The following is a 22,280-nucleotide window of genomic DNA, read 5'->3' as shown; positions in this document are numbered from 1 at the left end:
TCTTCTAATTTGTCTAATAACTGTGATAAATCTTCCTCTGCCAATTTTCCTCTCTTTGTTATTATGGTAGAAAATGAAAATTCTGAATTCTCACCTATGTTTAATGAAGCCTAAAATAATTAAATAATATTACAAATAATGTCTCTAGAGTTCTTTTATATGTTTTTTTAAGCTAATGCAAAATTTTTGGCAACAAGATAAGAAAAGTTAGGGATAATGAATGAATGATGATTTATTTCAACGTTATATCATCTGGGCAATTCCATTATTCCTTTGTTTTCATGTTATTTTAGTCTCTTTTTTAGCATAGTTGGGATAATTGCTGACTAATAAAGAAATCGTTCCTAGAATGATTAAATATCAAATTTTTCAATATGTAAGAAAAACAATATCACAAAAATTTTATAATGTATCTTAGATTTACAAAGTCATCCAATGAGACCATATGGTAATTGTAATGTAGAATAAGTTATATACTATTTAAAAATTTGTTCTTTGTTTTTTAGAAAATCTCTAAGAAAAAATAAAAGCTACGTAATACCAATCCTTACAAAGAGCCATAATTGCTGAAAAAAGAAAGTGAAGACTAAAATTGGCTACAATGGACCTTAATAGTATACCAATGGTTAATATTTTCTGCATCAGAAAGTAACTTAAAATAAATGTATCATTTGCAGTTCCGTCTCTGCTGTTAAAGTATCTGGGAAACGCTAGCTTTTAGATTACATATTTAGTATGCAACGGATGCTACAGAGAATTGACCAACACTTTGGTCAATCTTTTGTCCAACACTTTGTTTTTAGGTGGCACTTATATTGTTACCATAAGAAGCAACTGGCTAAATCCTCATTTTATGTTTGAAACAAATGTACGTTTAACAAATTACAAAAAATATTATTAATTCCTGAGATGATAATAGAATACTTTTAAATAATTATTTGCAGGTAAATCAACATTATATTTGAACCGAATTTCTAACTAATATTTACATTTCATATACATACATATACATATATATTTACATATATATACACACACACATATATGATATTATTTGCTATTTCATGTGCATTTTTCAATGGTTTTATCTCAGTTTCCAGACCTTTGTTTAAGTAAATATGTTTTGTAAACAGACAAGAATTAATAGGTTCAGGTAAATTAATGTCCTGCAACAATGCCTAAGGTTTGATTAGTCTTAATGGATTTCTGCTCTAAACATTTATCTACAAAATAAGACACAGGTATCCCTAAGCTTATAGGGCAGGTACTAACCTGGAGGTAAATACTTTGAAAATCATTACATTAATTATTTAGTTAAAGCCACTCTTTGAGAACTATTCAATTTAATCAGTTCTAAAACAGGAGAAAAAGAGGATATGGTTGCTTTCACACCTTGGAGGGTTCAAGTAATTAGCAAATTAGTTTTCATCTGATCTTTATGAATTTGTATATATGGTCAATTGCCTCAGGAATTCCTAGGGAAAATAGATATAGAGAGAAAGAGATTAGTAATGTTCTTCTATTTTCCTTATATTTTCATAATATCATCTATTCTATAGATAGCCTATAATTGTCACTCATGTTTTTTGGGTTTAAACATGAGTGCTTGCATCTGCAAAACATATAAACTGATGTACTGATATTACATTCTAATTAATTTGATCTCTTCAACGTCAAGTCTAGTCAGTATAGATGACAGCACAAGTTGGTTGAATATAGTGCTCTAATTTTCTTTCCTTCATCTGCCTCAGCAGACTAACTGATTACTCTAATATTAAAATCTTTATCAAAGTCCTATTCCAAAAACTTCCTAGGTAATCAGAGAAAATTGCCATTGCTACCATGTTTCCCAAATTCCCATCCCCCCTCAAGCACTCCTGTAAATAGCTGAAAAAGACAGGCTGTTTTGAAGTTAAGATATAAAACTTCATAAAAACAATTCAGAATATGGAAGTTAAATATCACATTCCTAGAGACACCACAAATAGAATCCTTTATTTGTCTGTAACTCATACACATGGCTAAATGGACAGTACCACTTCCAGGGTGATCTTCCCAAGGCCTCAGGGATAAGAATTATATTTACCCTTACTATAGTCCATGAATAGATCATTTATGATATTGACACTCTTTTCTTCCCCAAATAAGTTTCAGAAAAATAGGGACAGATCTTTCTCTTTTTAACCTAAAATAAATTCATAAGCAAAGTCAGAATCAATTAGGCCAAATTAAAATTGAGACACCAGTGAGATCTAATGCAAACAATTTCAACTTCCTAAATATGAGATTAATGTTAGAGTCTAGGGCCAACCATTTGAAAATCAGCTCAAAAAATATATATGATGGTGAACAAGTTGGAATAAGAACAGGAGTAAGATATCCTTGAAAAATTACTTCAACCTCTGTAAAAGTTTTTATGACTAAACTTCTAGGGTTAATGACTTTGTCCACATGAGAGCTTGGCATATGAAAACTGAATGTAGATAATAACAACAATAAACAAACACATAGGGACAGAGATTGGATTGGTGGTTACCAGAGGGGAAGGTGGGAGGGAGGAGGGTGAAAGGGATAATTCGGTACATGTGTGTAGTGATGGGTTGTAATTAGTATTTTGGTGGTGAACATGATGTAATCTATGCAGAAATAGAAGTATAATGATGTACACCTGAAATTTTTACAATGTTATAAACCAATGTTACTGCAATAAACAAAAAATAAAAAAAAAAAAACTGAATGCAGCACAAGGTCGAGGGGAGATAGGTGTAGCACGGAATCAAGGAAGATGGAAAGAATTTGCATTTTCAAGGCAATCAGAGATAGGAGAAAGTGGATTTGATTGACTTGATAATTTTTGACCAGCCCTAGCAAGCAATCTCTCAATTTTCATCAGAAGCAGGTGGTATGAATGTGTCAGATGGAAGGCCAGGTGGCATTTGGAAATCACATTTTATCTCTGAGAATTCAATTTCTATCAGCATATGATAGGTAACTCTCTTGACATATCTTTGGATGTCCTATTGCTCTTTTTGTGTGTCCTACTTTCACTCAATATTATCTGGGTACTGATTGAACATTGATGTTTTGTTGCAATCTTGTTGCAGAAAAGTGGTAGGATAGAAAGTACATTTATTGTAGAGTGGTGTTTTAAGAGTAGAAGTATATGCAGTGAATTGCTATAGGAAAACATAGTCATGGCCAGAGAAGATGTGGGGTTGGTAGTTTTCAATTTCATTCTAATAGAGTTGTAATAGTGTAGACATTTTCCCAAGGTCCACTTGATATTTCTATATAGCAATTGGACTGTGAGTGATGGTTAATGGACAGGAGAGTCCATTCTCCACAGGAGAAGGAGAGTTTTGAACAATATTTTTCAATATCGTAATACAACCTACAACGGCTCTTGGTAATAAAATAGTTTTTGGAGAAAGAAAACTTCCTTGATAAAATGAGGTAAATTTGCTGAGGCAAACCAAAGAGATGATGGGGACATTACTAAAGAGGCTATGTCCTAACAGAAATTATGAGTGGGGTTATATTGATCATAAATTTCATCATGAAAATGTCATAGAGCACTAAGTATGTCAGTGATTGGTAACTTTCAAAACTATCTATGTATAGTACAAATGTAAGGCAGGTCTTGGATATATTATTCAATATACAAAGGCATCAAAAGACCTAGTGAAGAACATTTAACATTTTTAATATATTATGTTGACCTCAGAGATGGGGTCATGGAAGATGTACAGCTCTTGTGAGTAAGTCAGTGATGTACATGTATGTGATGGGCTATGAATAGGCCCCTTCTGGATCTTAACCCAGAGGCTGATATGTGTAGTTATTGTTTATTTTTGACTACATGATATATCTTAACTTCAGCTGTGGCTAAAAAGAACCATCAGTTTTCAAGTGTGATGAGCCTTGACATTCTTTCATTGACATTCTACTTGAATGTCACTGGTCCTTGTTTTGTGGTCCCTACTGAAGACAGAGCACGAAACACTCAAAAAAAAATCTATTCACTTCATAAGCCTGAGGTTTCCCCTTTGCTTATGTTGTTTCCAGTTTAGAGGAATAAGATGTTAAAGAAATGAGGTACTGGACTCTCATAAAGTGAAGTAACCATGTATTAAATCAGTCATTGATGAATGAGTGTGGGTCCCACCATGTAATTGACTTCTGCTGTGAATAGCATACTTAAGTAGTCATAGGGTCATTGGTTATCATATCTGCTAGAGTCATCTAAGAAGATTGTTGATCTTTGTGTTTGGGCAGGTGTCAGGGGTGGGCATAGTAGGATTATAACACACTAGAATCAAGGCAGATATATGTCATAAATTCTTTAAATGCTGTGGCTGAGGCTGATGGAAAGCACTAGAGATTCAGAGTCAATCTTCATTCATCTTTTCACAACAGGGAAGTTTGTTGACTGACATTTGTTGTCTTGTCACTGAATGCAAGCACCTTGCTAGCACCTTTTATTGGGTTAACACATTCAGGTAATGGTTTAATCACAAATTCTCTGTGACACAATCATTGAGAGAGATATTGCCTACCCTTATCTCAATGAGGATCCAATATATTTCCCAGAGTGGCCTGTCCTTCTGGTTGTTGTTTTTATTTTTATTTTTTCAGGAGAGGCGACTAGGCTGGTTTCAAAATAGGATCCAATTAGTTTCTCCATTATTGGATATCTTGGGGTTCTCAATAATGCCTCTGATGGTGTTCAAGCTAAGTTCCCGTGGTTGAAACTCCACTAGTCCAAAGACAATAAGGAGCAGGAGCAGATGGTTACTATGTTGTAGGTTAATAAGAAAACATCAGTCAGAGTATCTTAATACCAAAATCTCTATTAGTCAGGGTTCTCTGGAGAAACAGAAACAAAACTAATAGGATGTGTGTGTGTGTGTGCGTGTGTGTGTGTGTGTGTGTCTGTGTGTGTGTGTAGAGAAGAGAGAAAGCGAGACATTTCTAGGAATCGGCCTCCGGGAATTATGGGGGCCGGCAAATCCAAAATCTACAATGGGCTAGCCAGCTGGAGATTATGGAATGAGTTGAGGTTGCAGCTGGAGTCCAACGGCAGTCTTCACTACAGCAATATAACCAGAGCTTTTTATCATATCTGAATAAGTAAGTTCCAAGAATTCATTCATCCATTCTGTTTAGATATTCTCAGTGCCTGCTCTCTAGCAGGAACTGTTCTAGGTACTAAGGAGACTGCAGTTAATAAAGTAGAAAAGATTATTTTTGTTATAATAACAAAAATAAACAAACACATAGAGACAGAGATCGGATTGGTGGTTACCAGAGGGGAAGGGGGGAGGGAGGAGGGTGAAAGGGATAATTGGGCACATGTGTGTGGTGATGGGTTGTAATTAGTATTTGGGTGGTGAACATGATGTAATCCATGCAGAAATAGAAGTATAATGATGTACACCTGAAATTTATACAATATTATAAACCAATGTTATTGCAATAAACAAAAAATTAAAAAAAAAAAAAAGATTCCACCCTCATGGAATTTTATTCAGGTGTGGTGATGTTGGGAGAAGAAATGAAATCTATGTATTAATTATATAGAATATCGGATGTTCATGTATGCCTTGGGGAAAAATAAAGCAGGCAATGGAGAAACGGGTGTCAGGCAATCTGTTCTCATCTCCCCTGAAGAGGCCTGTTATTTCCTGAGTAGCGCTTTTAAAAATGCTGGCAGCCCAGTCAAACAGAATTCTAGAAATATCACCTTCTCAGATTTCTCCACAAAATAATCGCCAGCACAGTCCACAAATAGCTTATAGCAGGTGGAAAAGACAAAGTATTTTAGAGAGTAATCTTGGATTTTTTTCTAGAGAATAGAGAAAGGCTGTATCTTGAGATGACAAGGGAAAGTCCAATGTAAATCTCAACTCTGCGCATTGGCTTCCAAGAGTAGACACCAAGCCTCAGAAAGCTGAGTTTCTATTTCATTTATCATATTTCCAAGTCCAAGGAATAAAGTGTTGTTATGACTTTCCTCTTGTCGGGTGGAGCAAAATAATAGATTTGCAGCAAGTTATCTAAATCTACCCATCACCTGGAGGATTGAAACTGACTCAAAAAGGATGTGAATTCGATGTAAAGGGTCAGAGTTTAGGTTCTATAATGCTCAGATGGGGGTAAAGCTTTCCTTTTAATAAAGGAAGGTGTATAGTGCAGATGTGCAGCATTAGCAAGAATATATTAAAAGAAAAATAGAGAAGATTAATCTTTTAGGGGAGGGTGGAATTTAACAACTGAGAAGATGACTATAAATAGGAAATGCAAAGAACAAGGATTCTATTATTAGTGACAATTAAGTTAAATACAGGACAGGTAAGGAATATGCAGAATAGACAGTTCCCGGGTATAGTGTTAGATTAATTTTTAAGGTCAATGGAGATATGGTAGGAACACCAATTCGTCTTAAAGAATAAAGAAAAAGTGGGAAAATCAGGTAATTTCCATTTTTTAAGAGAAGAATCTCCCATTCTTTTCTCTATTCTTGAAAACATTCTTGAGTCTTTTTTATGATGTCAATTTTTAAATCTCTTTATCTGTCATTTTCTGACCAAAGTATTGTGCCAAATTTTCCTTAGTATCTTGCTTTCAATTAATGTACCAACCTAACTCTTTTTATTACATTACTGTGACATCTAGCTAAACTTTCAACCCCAAAAAAGAAGAGCTTAATTATAGAATGTGACCCTTTAATGTTTATTTAGATATGGAAATGACTAATGATTTTCTTGGGTAAAGAGAATTATTGGCAACTTCATTAAGTGCATAAATGAAGCAAAATAAGAAACTACAACATTTCAAGCTAAGAAAAAATACACACTTTTCAGCTGTGGAGAAGGAGACTTCATATCACACAGGAAACAAAGCAGCCGTGGGTCTTAAAAGAAAAGCATCAAGGAGGGACACCAGGGATACACAAATTGTTTATGGAAAGTATATAAGCATTAAGACAAGTAGTACAACTTGCCACGTGGCCAAACACTCAGCTCTGACGGAAGCTTAACTAGTAGGAAAGTCATACTCCTACAAACAGGTTATTCTTCCTGGGAAAACTCTTTGCCTCACACAGAGGGTAAATCAACTGAAAGAAATGGAACCAAGCAGCCTCTACATGTTAGACATTCTAACACCATTAGATTGTGTTGTAGGAAAAGTAGCTACAGAGATACTTCCAAGATTCTCATTAAATGCATTAGGTCGTATGATAACAATTTTTAAATTAGAAAATGAAAGTCACCAATGCCTTTAATAATTTTTATTTCAATTTGTGTTAACACTTTGTTGGTAATTGTAGAGTTCTGATAATCATAGCATTGAACATTAACTTTCCAAATTTTTATCAGCAGCAGATTTTTAAGTCAGTATTTCCTAAAACAAAGAAAAGAAAAGCTATGCTGTTTGAAGTCAGGAAGTCACCAACCCTGTCTACTCAGCATTCCTCTCATTCCCTATGGTGATTCTTTAGCCACTTTTGTGGAGCCTAGAGTTGAGTGGGACTCCGTTCGGAAACCACTTATCTGGAGGATCTCAAGAGGATGGAATTTAATGAGTTATGATGATAATGGTTCTTTGGGAACTGATAGCTTTAAGAACAGTATTGTCGGTGCTGGCCCGGTGGTGTAGTGGTTAAGTTCGTGCACTCCACTTTGGCGGCCTGGGGTTCATGGGTTAGGATCCTGAGTGCAGACCTATGCACTGCTTACCAAGCCATGTTGTGGTGGCACCCCACATATAAAGTAGAGGAAGATGGTCATGAATGTTAGCCCAGGCCAATCTTCCTCAGTAAGAAGAGGAGGATTGGCAACAGATGTTAGCTCAGGGCTAATCTTCCTCACCAAAAAAAAAGTAAATAAATAAGAAATAAAAAATTTTAAAAAAAAAGAACAATATTGTCAGCTACTCATTAAAACTAGTGGGAAGAATATGGTATAGTGCAACATTTAAACCCAGCATTCATAATCAGACTGCACATAGTCAGAAATAAGCTACAACATTTACAGATGAGTGTAGAATATTTAAAAAACTATAATGTGGCTTAAAATGGAAAATCCTGCAATTCTGGGCTTGCAATACTGCAAGGCAACAATGAACTGAATTTAAGCATTGGTTGTCCTTACTCTTGAATTGCCAGCTTCTTCATCTTCCTATTCTTGTATATTCTATATGATTCACTGATTTACCATTATCTGACTACCTGTGTGAGTTTGCAACATGTGTAGAAGAAAGAGTAAAGGTATTTAAGTCAGAATTGATTCCTGATTCCTAACAAAAACCTTTATTATACTCAGAATCTTGGAACCCTAATCTGTACAATGAGGATAAAACAAATTATGTTTCAAATATTTATATGAAAATGAAGCGAGTTAATATCCTGAACAAATTGAATTTAGAAGTTAAAAGCGGAAAGGATCACTTCATAACAAACCAAAATGACTAACTAAATATGCATATTTACTAAGGTAAATTAATCTTTAAAAACCCCAAACTTATATTTACTTATTCACCACCCTTCGATTCCTCACTCCCCAATCACGACACCTTGAAAACTGTTAGAAGCCTAACATAAAAATCATAAGGAAAAGCATACGTTGTACTCTCCAGTTTGGGTAAATGCAGCTGGATTTTCACACAATTGCATCAACATCGATAGTTTCATTGAGCTTCTGACTAGGGAAGCATTGCTGTGCCCAGAAACATGTTCTTGATTTGAGGTTATGCTAATCTTGTAACCTTGACCAAAGAACTTTAAAATTGAAAATCAGATAACTTATGAGATGGAATTAGCTACTTGAAGTACTCAATAGCCAATTAACTTGGTGACCTTGTAGGCATGACATGGGGAGATTGTGTAAAAAAATGTAGAGAGAAGAGAATATTGGGCTAGCACCCTTTAGGATTAAAGAAAATTCTAATGATGAGTATAATGAAGAGAATTTCATTAGCAGATAATTTATGCATTTGATATATACCAATTAATTGACTGGAATAATTACTTGGCTCTGACTTTTTCTTTAACTTTATTCTCTTCTTTTAGACGGCTTTTAAAAACACAATTATTACTAAGATCCCCTGAACTCATTTACATTATTTATATGAGTTTAATTAGACACTGTAGGCAGTATATAAAAGGTACAACCTAAGGACCATTTATTATATATTAAATTGTTTTTAGTCTTATAATTAAAAACAATAATCATATTGGTTAGATGTATGTTTATTAACACATTCAAAAATATCAAATAAGCATCTATTATGTGGTAGGCACTATTCTATACGCTGGAATACAGTAAATAAAACACACAAAATTCAGCCATCTTGAAGAAGACATTCTAGTAAGAGAGAGAGTTAGTAAACAAAAAAGTAAGACATTCTAGCAGGCAAGAAAGTTAATAAACAAATAAGTAAAACATGTAGTATTTTAGGTAATAAATACCAGGGAGAAAAAAATAAGTCAGAGAGGAACGGGATTACTAGTGCATTAGTGTGGAGAGGGTTAAGTTTCAAATAGAGTATTAATCTGTGGATAAGGTGACATAAATGCAATGACTTGAGTGTGGTCATTGAGTAAACTGTGTGTATAAGTGTTAGGAAAAACAATCAAGGTAGATAGAAAATTTCTGAGTTATAAAATCACCTGGGATATTTTGGAAACAGCAAAAAGATTGAATGTCTGGAGAGGAACGATGGCAGATGAGATGAAGGCCAAGAGATAATAAGGGTGCCGATCACATACAACATTTTAGACCACTGTAGGGACTTTGGTTTTGACCATGAGATGGAAAACCATTGATGTTGAATGGAAAATTACATAACTTTGCCTACATGCTAAAAGGCTTACTGTGGCTCTCATGTTGTGGACAGTCTGTGAATGGCAAAGGTGAAAGTGGGATACCATGTTGGAGTTTATGTGATGGAGGATGGTGGACAGTGGCGGGGTGATAATGGTAGATGTGGAGACAAGTAATTGTATTTGAGGTAACTTTTGAATAGAGCCAACAGGAGTTGAGGACTGAACATTGGGATGGAGGAAAACAGGGGGATCAAAGATGATTCCAAATTTTTTACCCCAAGCAACTAAATCAGGAAGTGAAAGCATCAATTACTACATGGTGGTCTGTCTTAAACTACAGCTCAAAATTTAATTTATTAAATTTTGTAGCTTATAGCTACATCTGATTGCTAAACTATATAATAACAAAGTCAAAGAATAGGTGATGCCTTACGTGAAGATTAACTTAGAAATTCAGTAAGAGTCAGAGGAGAATACACTACAATGCTCATTATATTAATTCCTATCTTAAATAAATTCCTGATTTAGTAATTTTGGTAAACTTTAACTCTATATATTTCATTAATAGACTATTTTGACCTCGTAACCTATTTAAAAAGATTTTTCCCCTTCTGCCTTATACTCAGTTGGATTGCAGCAAATTAGCTTGTCCTTCCGGAGCTAAAACAGACACCCACCCTCCCACGTACCCACTTAATCTAATTTAAGGGCATAACGGAATAATTAAGCAATGCCTCCTCTGTTCTAATATACTTACCTATGCAGATGTGACAAAACTATTTCCATACATTTTTGTTAATTTTAAAATAACTCAGAAATCTGAAGATAGTTCATAGAAAAGAAAAGTAAAATACTTATATAATTTGCCAATGGAAAAAACAAAGAAATTTCAGATCTTTTTATTGCTCTAAAAACCCTTGAAATGATATAGCTTCAAATCTACAATCTGCAACACTTTTCTTTCTACTTCATCCTGGTAGTCAACTGATTAGATTAATGGAGAAAGCAGCCATTTTGAGAATAGTCATCTATTCTAAAGAGCTTGTTTTAGATTCTGCATTCTAATACAGTATTCTCATTAGAAAAGAGCAACATATTTTATGGTTGTAAACGACCTTATGAATTTAAATTTCAGGAAACTACACTTATTATTTTGAATCACCTTAATAAACATTTGTTTACACACCCAGAAAACGTCATTAAAGATGTAACATTTGTTAGTGATATATCAGTTAGGTCTCTTTCAGTGGGAAATGACTGAAAACATAACTCACTCTAGCCTATACAATAGCGGGAAATTATTAACTCGTATAGCTTGGCAAGCTTGGGTTCCGGATATATATTAGGTGTACTTCTTGGGCAACACAGTTTAGTTAGCTCATGGGAATGAATCCACCTGTACATGTCAGTGGAACTGCCTTTTTGTCCTGTGTATATCTTAATTGGTGAAGTGTCTGTTTAAATCTTGGCCCCATTTTGTAATCAGATTGTTTGTCTTCTTATGACTGAGTTGTAACAGTTCTGGAGAACAGTTCTTTATCACATATGTGTTTTGCAAATATTTTCTCCCAGTCTGTGGCTTGTCTTTCATTTTCTGAATAGTGTCTTTGAAGAGAAGTTTTCAATTTTGATGTAGTCCAATTTATTAATTTGCTCTTTAATGTTTTGTGCTTACTGTGTCCTATCAACGAAAACCCATGCTTAATTTTAACTATATTTTTGTCTAGAAGTTTTATTATGTCAGGTCTTACTTTTAGGTCTGTGATCCATTTCCAGTAATTTTTATATGATATAAGGTAAGGGTTACTGCATCTTCTTTCTTCTATTCTCTCTCTCTCTCTTTCTGCCTCCCTTTCTATTTCTTTGCCTAAGGATATCCAATTTCCCCAACTTTTATTTGGAAAACCTATGCCTTTCCCATTGAATTACCTCTACAACATTATCCCAAATCAAATTACCATATATGTGTGGACCTATTTCTGAACATTGTATTCTGGTTCCTTTGTGTGTATTCATTCTTACACAAATACTGAAGTGTCTTGGTTATTGTAGCTTTACAATAAGTGTTGACATCCCATAGTATAAGTCCTACTACCTTATTCTTCCTTTTCAAAACTGTTTGGGCTCTTCTATGAATTCTGTGTTTCTGCATAGTTTATTAATTAAACATTTTTGTTTTGAGATAAATATAAATATACATGGAGTTGTAGGAAATAATATGGAAATACCTCATGTACCCTTTACTCAGCTTCTCCCAATGGTAACATCTTGCTTAATTCTAGTACAATACCACAACCAACATATTGACATTGACAAAAGCCACCAGTCTTGTTCTGATTTTTGAGTTTTACCTGCACTGATATGAGTGTGTGTGTATGTGTGTGTGTGGTGTTTATCTTTAGTGCTATGAAATTTTATCACATACAGAAATTTGTGTGATCATCACTACAAATAGAGAAGAGTTTAATAACCCCAAGAATTCCTTGTGCTTCTCCTTCCAACTAATGTTATTTTTTCCACAGCAGTTTTATATTTAAAGAAAAATTGCAAAATAGTACATAGAGCTTCTGGATACATTCTACTCAGTTTCCCCTATTATTACCATCTTACTTTAGTGTGGTACATTTGTTATAATTAATGAACCATGTTGGTATATTATTGCTAACTAAAGATCATACTTTAGTCACATTACCTTAATTTTAACCTGTTAATTTTTTCCTGTTCCAGGATCTCCTCCAGAATACCACCTTATTAATTGTCATATTTCCCTAGTCTTCTGTAGCTGTGACAGTTGCTCAGACTTTCTTTGTTTACGATGACCTTGACAATTTTAAGTTCTTGTCAGGTGTTTTGTTGTATACTAGTCAATAGGGGTTTGGTTGATGTTTTTCTCGATTAGACTGGGGTTATAAGTTTTGGAGAGAAAGACCACGGAGGTTAAATGCCATTTCTATCACAATGTATGAAGGGCACATACAATCAACATGATTTATCACTGTTGATGTTGACCTTGATTACATGGCTGAAGTAGTGTTAGTCTGGTTTTTCCACTGTAAAGTCACTCTCTCCCTCCCCCCTTCATATCATACTCCTTGGATGTAAGTGACTATGTGTATCCCACACTTAAGGAATGGAAAGTTATTCTCCACCTCCTTGAAGTCAAGGAATCTATATACGTATTATTGTTTCTGGTCCATTTGCCTCCAGTCAGTAACATATGAATTATGATACCAAACTCATTAGCTACACGTAATTCTCAATACTGATTAATTTATTTTCTTAGCACCAATGTCTCCTTCCCACAATTTAATGGCATTGCTTGGGTGGGAAAGCCACAAGTTTAATTTGATCTTTGCTAGCAAAACGAATCTTTAACAGTCCTTTGTTCTTACAAGTTTTTCAATCCTATTTCCTATTATTTGGAATCTAGAAGCAGAAGCTTTTCTAAATCTGCAAGCCTCCATCTTTAAGTGCTATTATTCTTTTCTTTCATTTTTCTTTTCAAACCATCTAGTTCTTTCATGAGCTCATCTGTTTCTTCTAATATCTTACTAAATATAGCCAGTAATGACCAAATGCACACTTCTCTGATTCTCTTTTCCAGTCTCTTTCTTTAGAGTCACAGGCCCAATGGGCATGCATTTTACCTTCCAAGATTTCAGGATTAACTACCAGATTTCTGGCTTTAGCACTTGGGTATCTCACAATGCCCTTTTCTGTGTGAGGGAGCATAAGAGTTGGATCAGGTGTTAGGGGAGTGAACATGAATTAGGTATATACATGTTGAGTATAAAATGTCACTGAGATGTTTGGGAAGAGCTATGAAAAGGCAATTGTATATATGACCCAAAGGAGATATGTGGGTTGAAGATGTGTAATGTGATGCAACCATGCTCACTTGACCTAGCACAGTGCTTATAGGTGAAGAAGGCAGATGTTTGGGTTCACTCCGGATTGTTCTTTTACAAGGGAGGTAAAATGGGAAGGACAGAAGGTTAAAGGAATACATATAATTGCCTACCAATTTTGTGATAGGCAAGTTTCTAAGATGAACCCCAAGATTCCCACCCCTGGTGTAGCTGTGATTAGGTTGCTTTATGTGACAAAGATTAAGGGGTTTCTAATTAAGACCCTAATCAGTTCGACATTAAGTTAAGGGTAGATTAACCTAGATAGGACCTCAGTGAATCCTATTTGCTCAATCTGTTGATTTTATAACAGACGGATTAGGCCTTCTCTGAATTCAAAGATGCTTTCCTGTTGGCCTTGAAGAAGCAGGCTACTATGAGTTCTACATAGGCAAAGAAATGAATTCTGCCAATAACCTCATGAGCTTGGAAGAAGACCTCAGGCTTCAGACGAGGTCACAGGACTGATTTTGCCCACCCGGAGGAGTCACATAAACTGTCCCTGGGCACCTGACTCATGGGCATGGTGAGATAATGAATGTGTTTTGTTTTAAGCCTCTAAATTTGTCGTAATTTATTATACAGCAATAGAAAATGAAAACAGCATTTATGGGTGTTATTAAATGGTTAAACTTTGAGTCTGCCTTAAAAAAGGAGGAAAGTAAAGGCAGGAGCAGGGTAACAAGAAGTTAATGACTATTGGTCCTGATGAGGCTGAAGAGCAGTTATTTAAGCACACAAATTGAGGACATTTTGGTCAAAAACAGTGATATTTTTATGTAATGAATTTCTATGGTTAACAATGACCTAAATGAAAGTGCATGAGTAATTGGGCTAGATTGAAAGACTCTGGGCACTTGTTAGCTGGGTTCCTGTTTGGGATCTCAAAAAGCTGAAATCAAGAAGTTGTTGACCTATGTTCCTTCCTGGAGCCTGGGGTGCGTGGGGGTCCTCTTTCAAGCTCATGTAGTTCTTGGTAGAATTTAGTTTCCTGCAGATGTAGGACTGAGATCCCCGTTTTCATACTAGCTATCAGTTGGGGACCACTTTCATCTCCCAAAGTCTGCCCTCAGTTCTTTGCCATGTGGTTCCCACAGGCAGTTCACAACGTGACTGCTTTTTTCTGCGCCAGCAGGATCTTTTCTCTCTGACTTTTTCTTTGCCTCCAGTCAGCTACAACAGTTTTGTCTAACGGAATGTAATCACAGAAATGACTATCCCATCACCATTTGCCTTATAACAAAACCTAATCACAGGGGCCACTATCCCAACACAGTTACGGGTACCATGGGCACTCAAGTGCCAGGGTTATACAAGAGATGAACACCAGGGGGCAAGGTGGTTCTGCATCATTTTAGAATTTTGTCTACAGCAATTATCAAAGATTAAGAAAACAGGAATATCCATTCACTTTTTGTGGATTATAAATTGATAAAAAATATTCCAGGGAATAAAATTTGTTTCAAAGTTCTTGAATTTTTCATATCACTTGATCAATAATTCCACATTTTAAGATTTATTCTGCAGAAACAGTCTGCTGTGGTACTCATTGAACTCATTTAATAAAACATAAAATTGAAAAAATAAAACTGTTCAAGGATATGTGATTGATTATATAGAGTTTAGTACCATATAGGAATGAAAGTCATATTTTCAATATTTTAAATACTTGACCAATGCTAACTGAAAAAAAATGAGAGTCAGCAATGTGAATATTAATTATGCAAGGGAAAATGTTGGTAAATGATTGTTTTATTTGGCAGTATTAATGGCCATTTGTTTAAATCCTTTTGGTTATTTTCTAAATTTCAAAATGTAAAAATACTATAACATTACTTATTAGGCTGTTTTAAAAAGACAGCTTGGCTGTATTGCACAAAATACAATTAACACACACATCAACACACTGTATTTCTAAGTAACTGCATGAGAATATAATTTATAGCTGTTTAAAAATTATTTTGATTGAAAAACACCAGGACATTTTCCTTTCATATTGTGTACTACAAATACTCTATGAATATATATATTGCCACAAAAAAAATTTAAGTTGTAGAGTGAATTAAGGGCAAACTTCTTGGTAAATCATTGTCAATACCTTACTAACAACTAGGGAAAGCTCTCAGTATCTCACGCTCCATGAATTCTTTGATGTCCTCCAGGTTGTGAAGATTCATTTTAGCAAAAGAAATTTTTGCATGAAATACACTTGCCCATATTAATTATCTTAGTACATAGGTTCCTACATCAGAGAAGCATTCTATTGACTTACACTCTAAGCATAAAAATTCTTTGAAATTTTAAAAATGACTTTGTCCTTGGAATAAGAAATTAATTCATTCTAAATCAATGCTTTAATTAAGAATATTTAAGCATGAAAAAGCAGCAATTCTATACAGGTTTTGGCTTTGGTGAATTTCTGAAATAATATTGCTATAGAGTAGTAATACAGACTTTAAATTCAGTTTTCACTAGGGTTATAAGGTGTATTTTGGGTTTGTGTTGACCAGATGGATTATAATACTGATTACACTGCCGAACAAAAAAATGGGACTATGCCTTGATGATAACGCTTTTTATCATGCCCAACATCTGCCTTTCTAATTTGTCTTAATTATGTACGTATACCATTTGGTCAATGTTTTGCATTTCAAAAATCCTTTCTAATTTCAGATGTATCTGATAGTTCATAGGAGCAATTATGTATTTAAATGAGACAATCATTGTCTAACTGGCATATTACAATTTCCACTGAGATGTGCCAATTAAGTGGAATCCACTATAGACCACGATATCTCCAATAGAGAATTTATGGGCTATCAGCTGAACACAGTGGTTTTGAAGCAGTGCATCCTAAAGTTCATTTCCCAAAATGACTTTCACCAAGTGGGGTTGTGCTCAAATGCGTAAACTGCACTTAAACTAAAGCATATATCATCATTGGCAGTGCTTTGTTTACTTCTAGATTCGATGTCCTCCTGTTTCATGCAAGCAAATGTAACGAAATTAGGGTATTGGAGTGATATTCGATCTGTTGCATTTGTATTTAATGTATCAAAAACACTGTAGTAACTTCTGAAGGTGCCTGAGAAGCAAGACAAGATACCTTCTTCACCTTAAATGTCCAAACCGGTGATCCAGTGATGAGTATTTCCATCTGTCCATCTACCCATCTATCCATCTCTCCAACTACCTATCTATTTATCTATCATTCTATCTATTCTTTGTTCTATATGCGGCCGTTTATGATAAACTATGAGGATGACTTCTATAGGATATTAGTGCTACTGAGTTTCAGATAAGGTTGTCCTATGTTTTTCTCTCTTAAAATGGGGTCTTTGAAATGTCCTTTTAAGCCTAGTGCAAAATACCAAATTAACAAGTGTAAAGTCAAGGACATTTAGAGTTTAATATAAAAATAAAGGCTTACCATTACAGCATGTGACAAGATTTTCTTCTTATTTAAGACTGAATAATATTCTATTGTACGTGTAAACCCCATTTTGTGCTAGTGTAATAAGCCAGTCACAAAAAGACAAATGTATGATTCTACTTATATGAGGTACTAACATAGCCAAATTCATGGAAATAGAAAGTGAATTGTGGTTGCCAGGGCCTTGGGGGTGGGGAGAAAAGGGGAGTTGTTTAATAGAAACAAGGTTTCAATTTTGCAAGACAAAAAGTTCTGGAGGTCTGTTTCACAACAACAATGTGAATATATTAACACTACTGAATTGTACACTTATAAATGGTTAAGAAGGTAAATTTTATGTTATATGTTTCTTACCACAATAAATAAATAGAGAACAAAAAAAAGTAAAAATTTACTAAATTGTCCTAGGAGCCTGGGGATTACAATCTGTGATTTCACCAGGGATAGTCATACTTGCTCATATAGATTCATAAAATGTGCCCACTGCCAGTTTTCACGGTCAGATTTTGGAACTTCTTAGTCTCTGTTTTTCTTTCCCCCATAAGTTTCACTTTCTTCTCTCGGTGTATGACATTACCTTCATTTTTCTTTCATATTTCTAAAAGTAATTTGGTCAACAGTTTCTCATTTGAACTCTTTTTGATAAATTGGTCCAAATTTAACTTAATACAATTATATTATCTGATTGGGGATGTACAATGTCCCCCATCTTTGATGTTACTGTGATTGCTCCTTTTTCATTTTTAACACCCTGAAAAATCTTGCTAAAAATATCTTACAAAATAGCGCTCTATATAAATGACGCTTTTGTGTGCGTAAACTGAATTTCAGTTTGGAATTTTGTCTTTTTAACCTTATATTTTGGATTATAATAGTGTGACTTTGATAAGATCAGCCATTGCTTGATAGTGACAATTTATGTTTTAGCATTGTGACCTCATTCTAATGAATTGCAGCTGTTAGTATTAAAAAAATGTTGATTTCTGAGTTCCACCCTCAGAAAGTCTCAATCTGTACTCTTGGAGGGGATCCAAGTAATTTGGATATGAAAATTTTTGATATCAGTGATCTAGAATCATGCTTTCAGAAGCTCTGACTTCTTGATATGTAGGTAAAAAAGAACCTTAAAACTGTGATCACCATTGACATATTTATGGACATAGCGTGACATAAACTAAAATTAAGCGTTCAATAAAAATGCATTGTTCTCAGATAATCTGGATCTTCTTCAACTTCAGAATAAGAAAACACAAGTTCCCTTAAATATATATCTCATCTGTAGTTTCTACCCCAACCTCTCTCTCTAGATCCTCTTTCTGCTAATTCATCGGAAGCTATGCAACCAGACACAAAATGACTCTAAGAACATTTCTAGATACAGGCCACGTGACTTGAAAAACTTTTTTGCACAAGTAAATGCAGAATGAGAAAACAATTAAGAAAATGCATACCCTTGAAGTCATACATTTCAAATATAACTATAAAACAACTTCTTTCGTAATTAAACTTAGAACTTATAAAATATCAATATAAGCTTTAGTGAAAGCAGCCATTTTAGCTAAGTTCTGAATTTTAAGTGTGAATATGACACCTTAACATGTCTTTCAAAACCTGAACTTACCTACTCCACTTGCCTTTTCACAAATTCTCTAAAATTATTATTTCAATTACGTTAATGTACTCTAAAATCTGTCTAATCTTTTTGAGTCTCTATGTGCCTGGGGTTCCACACTTGATCTTTACAACATAAATCCATCCTAGCTCAAATCTTCCTTTGTCTGGGACACTCTTAAGGTGTTTGTGCTGTTTTTCCCCTTCCCATTTATGCTTTCCCAGGAAGAAAATCTGCAAGTGGAAGGGGAATGTCTCTCTCTCTCTCTCTCTCTCTCTCTCTCTCTCTCTCTCTCTCCTCCTCTCTCTGTCTCTCTGGGCCAGTTTCTGGGCCAGTTCTGCCTGAGGCTGTCTTAGTCTTCCCTAATATCCTTTGCTATTTAGAAATAAATCATTTTTATCTTAAACTAGGGTTTCTCTACTGTCTCATGAATTTATGCAGTTAGAAATATGTTTAATGTGTATGCACCACAAAATGCAATGCAATTTGCCCTTAACCAGATAATTATTGGACTTAGTTTTTTTAATCAGATTAGTTCATTGTGGGTCTAGGTGGTAAATCTAGTAATGGTATAGAAATTTAAAGTTGTATGAGAAACATCCTATTTCAATCCCGATGGTCTGTGACTATATATGTAAAACTCATTTATATATAACTTGATAAATATAAATTTGAGACCCTTATTGGATGTGCAGTGTGGGTCAAATGACTCGCCTGGCCCCAAGTTCTGACTGGCCCATAGTTAAACTAATAATGTTGTAGCTCATCTCTTGTCCCTCTAATTAGCGGGACACCACCACCATCAGCAGAATACAACTTACATCTTGCGTGAGACAGTTCCTCCAATGATAAGAGCGGTCCATCCTTGTTCTCAAAAATGAGTCTTTTGTGTTTGATGTATCATAGGTTTTACTTTGTTTCTGTGGAAAACATATTTGGTTGTTGGTTCAAATCCAGTGACGTAACCACTCAGAGTAAATAGACTTGAGGCAGAGTCGTGAGGAAGACCATGGGTATTTTAGGAAATAGGCTTTCTCCAACACTACACAGCTAGAAGTAGTGATAATTGTGGACATGTGATCAATGACTCTATTTTGTCTTCTAATAAAATCATGATCTTGCTAGTAGTAAGTTTAGTTCAGGAAGCAGGAGAGTCCAATGTGTGAAAAAAGTCCTTTAAACTGAAGTATAGAAATTGTTATTGTACATTATATACACACAAAACAGTATATAAAATGTTGGTGTATGAAATACTAAAATGTTTTGTTCGACAATTCTTGAGGGAAGACTGGATATATTTCTTCTAGTATTATTTAACAAATATTTGTTTCTTTATAGTTTATTTTAAAAATATTTTTAACTCATTATTGGAGATGCAATAATAAATGTTAGAAATAATTTGGGAAAACCCATAACAAATTTCTTTCACTTTTAAATTATAAGAATGTTTATTAGAGTAGCTTCTGGCTCTATACTGTACATACTTTTTTTCTATTTCTCTACTTACATATTTCTGGTGCTGATTGTCAGGGACATGTTTTTATTGTGTTACAAATTCTGGCCATGAACCTTCACATAACAATGCAGGAGCATCAGCAAGATTGGTTAGGAGTACTCTTGGAAGTCATTCCTACATCAGACACCCAGCAATGATGTAAATGTTGACGAAGGTAACTATGAGCCACATAAATATATCCAGGAAACACGAATTGAATTCTCATCTTAACTTCCTATTAACTGAATCCCCCAAATACTCTCAGCAATTCTAATGCAACTAGCATAAATGTAAATAAGAAAAAAAAAAAAAAAAAGCTTAGAGTGTTGTTTTAATCAATTGCAATATAAAACAATCTTGATTTTGCCTATTTCATACAGAAGTATGACCATGTGAACACATTATTAGGGTCCCTCAAGGTGCTTAGAGGCATCTAAAAAGTGAGGAGTCTGATACTTGAAGCTTCTTTAGCTTTGTGGTGAATCTACCTCTGACTCTGAGTATTAAAAAATCTGTAGTATATTAAGAATTTGCTGTTTTTCTCAGATATAGCAGAACTCTGCCTTGCACATAGACCGACCAGGGTATTGTTTTTGACTTGACATTGGTTTTTTTTTTTAACTAATTTATTTAGGAACTGAAAAAAGTGTGTGTGTGCGTGTGTGTGTGTGTGTGTGAGCGTATTTCCTTCTGATTTATAGCCTATCTGAAATGCCACAGCCTTTAATTAGGGACTTTATTGAATGACCTGTCCATTTTCTCAATATTCTCCAGGGAATGTGGTCCTGCCTTTGTTTTAACAATAGTCATTGAGACACTAAGGTCTTATTTGAAATTCATCCTACTTTCCTATGAATAGAGGACATACTCATCATTCTGCTATAATTCCATAGTCAGCCTGGCCATACCCAACACTGAGACTTCCAAGTTCAGACCCCGTAGACAGTATAGTTTTGAATATTTGATTGAATACTGTCTAAAAACTACCAAGTAGTATTTCTATACACATTACTCAGAAGAACACATAATTTTCCTTAAACAGGAATAACTGCTGATGTTTCTAGTCCATACTTATTGGTAAGTCAACTTTAAGTTTCACTTTTTCAGTCCTGTTGGCCTCATTTGACTCTAAGAGAGTTTTGTCAATTCAAGCAAATTAGATGACAGAATACAAAATGGCAGTATAGTAGCTTTTATTTGTGAATGACAAGTATCTCCTCACCCTTCTTCTAGTAATGGATCTAATGCACCTGACAATATAGGTGGGCATGTGATTTAAGATGAGCCAATCATAGTGTTCTATATCTGTGGCTACAGTGATAAGACCAAATCTGGGAAGGTGAAATTAACTGGACAAATTCATTTGTTCATCAACAATATTTGTTGAATGCCTACTGTGTGGCAGGTGCTGTGCTAGATGCTGTGGTTACAATGCTTAGTAAAACAGACATAGTGTTTGCTTTCATGGGGCTTAGAGTCTAGTATTTAGGAGGATACAAGTAAATGAAGATTGATAGTACATATTAGGGAGTAAATATTAGATTAGATAGTACAATAAAGGAGGTCTGAGAAGGTTTCTGTAAGAAGAAATGATGTTAGTGGAGTAGACAGAATAATGCTCCTCCAAAGATGACCATTTCCTAACCCCCAGCACCTATGAATACGGTACCTTACATGGCAAAATGGACCTTGCAGATGTCTTTAAGTTAAGGATTTTGAAATGGAGAGATTATCCTGGATCATCCAGGTACGCCCAATATAATTGCAAGAGTCCTTATAAGAAGTAACAGGAGAATCAGATTCAGAGAAGGCAATGTGATGACGGAAGCAGAGGATCAGAGTCAGAGAGAGAGATTTGTAGATGTTATCCTGTTGACTTTGAAGATGGAGAAGTGGCCACGAGCTCAGGAATCCAAGAAGCCTCTGGAAAACAGAAAAGCCAACAAAATGGATTCTACCCTAGAACCCCCAAAGGAAATCAACTATCCCAACATCCTGATAATAAC

Source organism: Ceratotherium simum, chromosome 8 (assembly GCF_057802395.1).
Source record: "Ceratotherium simum simum isolate JZ-2026a chromosome 8, ASM5780239v1, whole genome shotgun sequence".
In the NCBI taxonomy this organism is placed as follows: Eukaryota; Metazoa; Chordata; class Mammalia; order Perissodactyla; family Rhinocerotidae; genus Ceratotherium; species Ceratotherium simum.
This window is presented reverse-complemented; position numbering follows the sequence as displayed.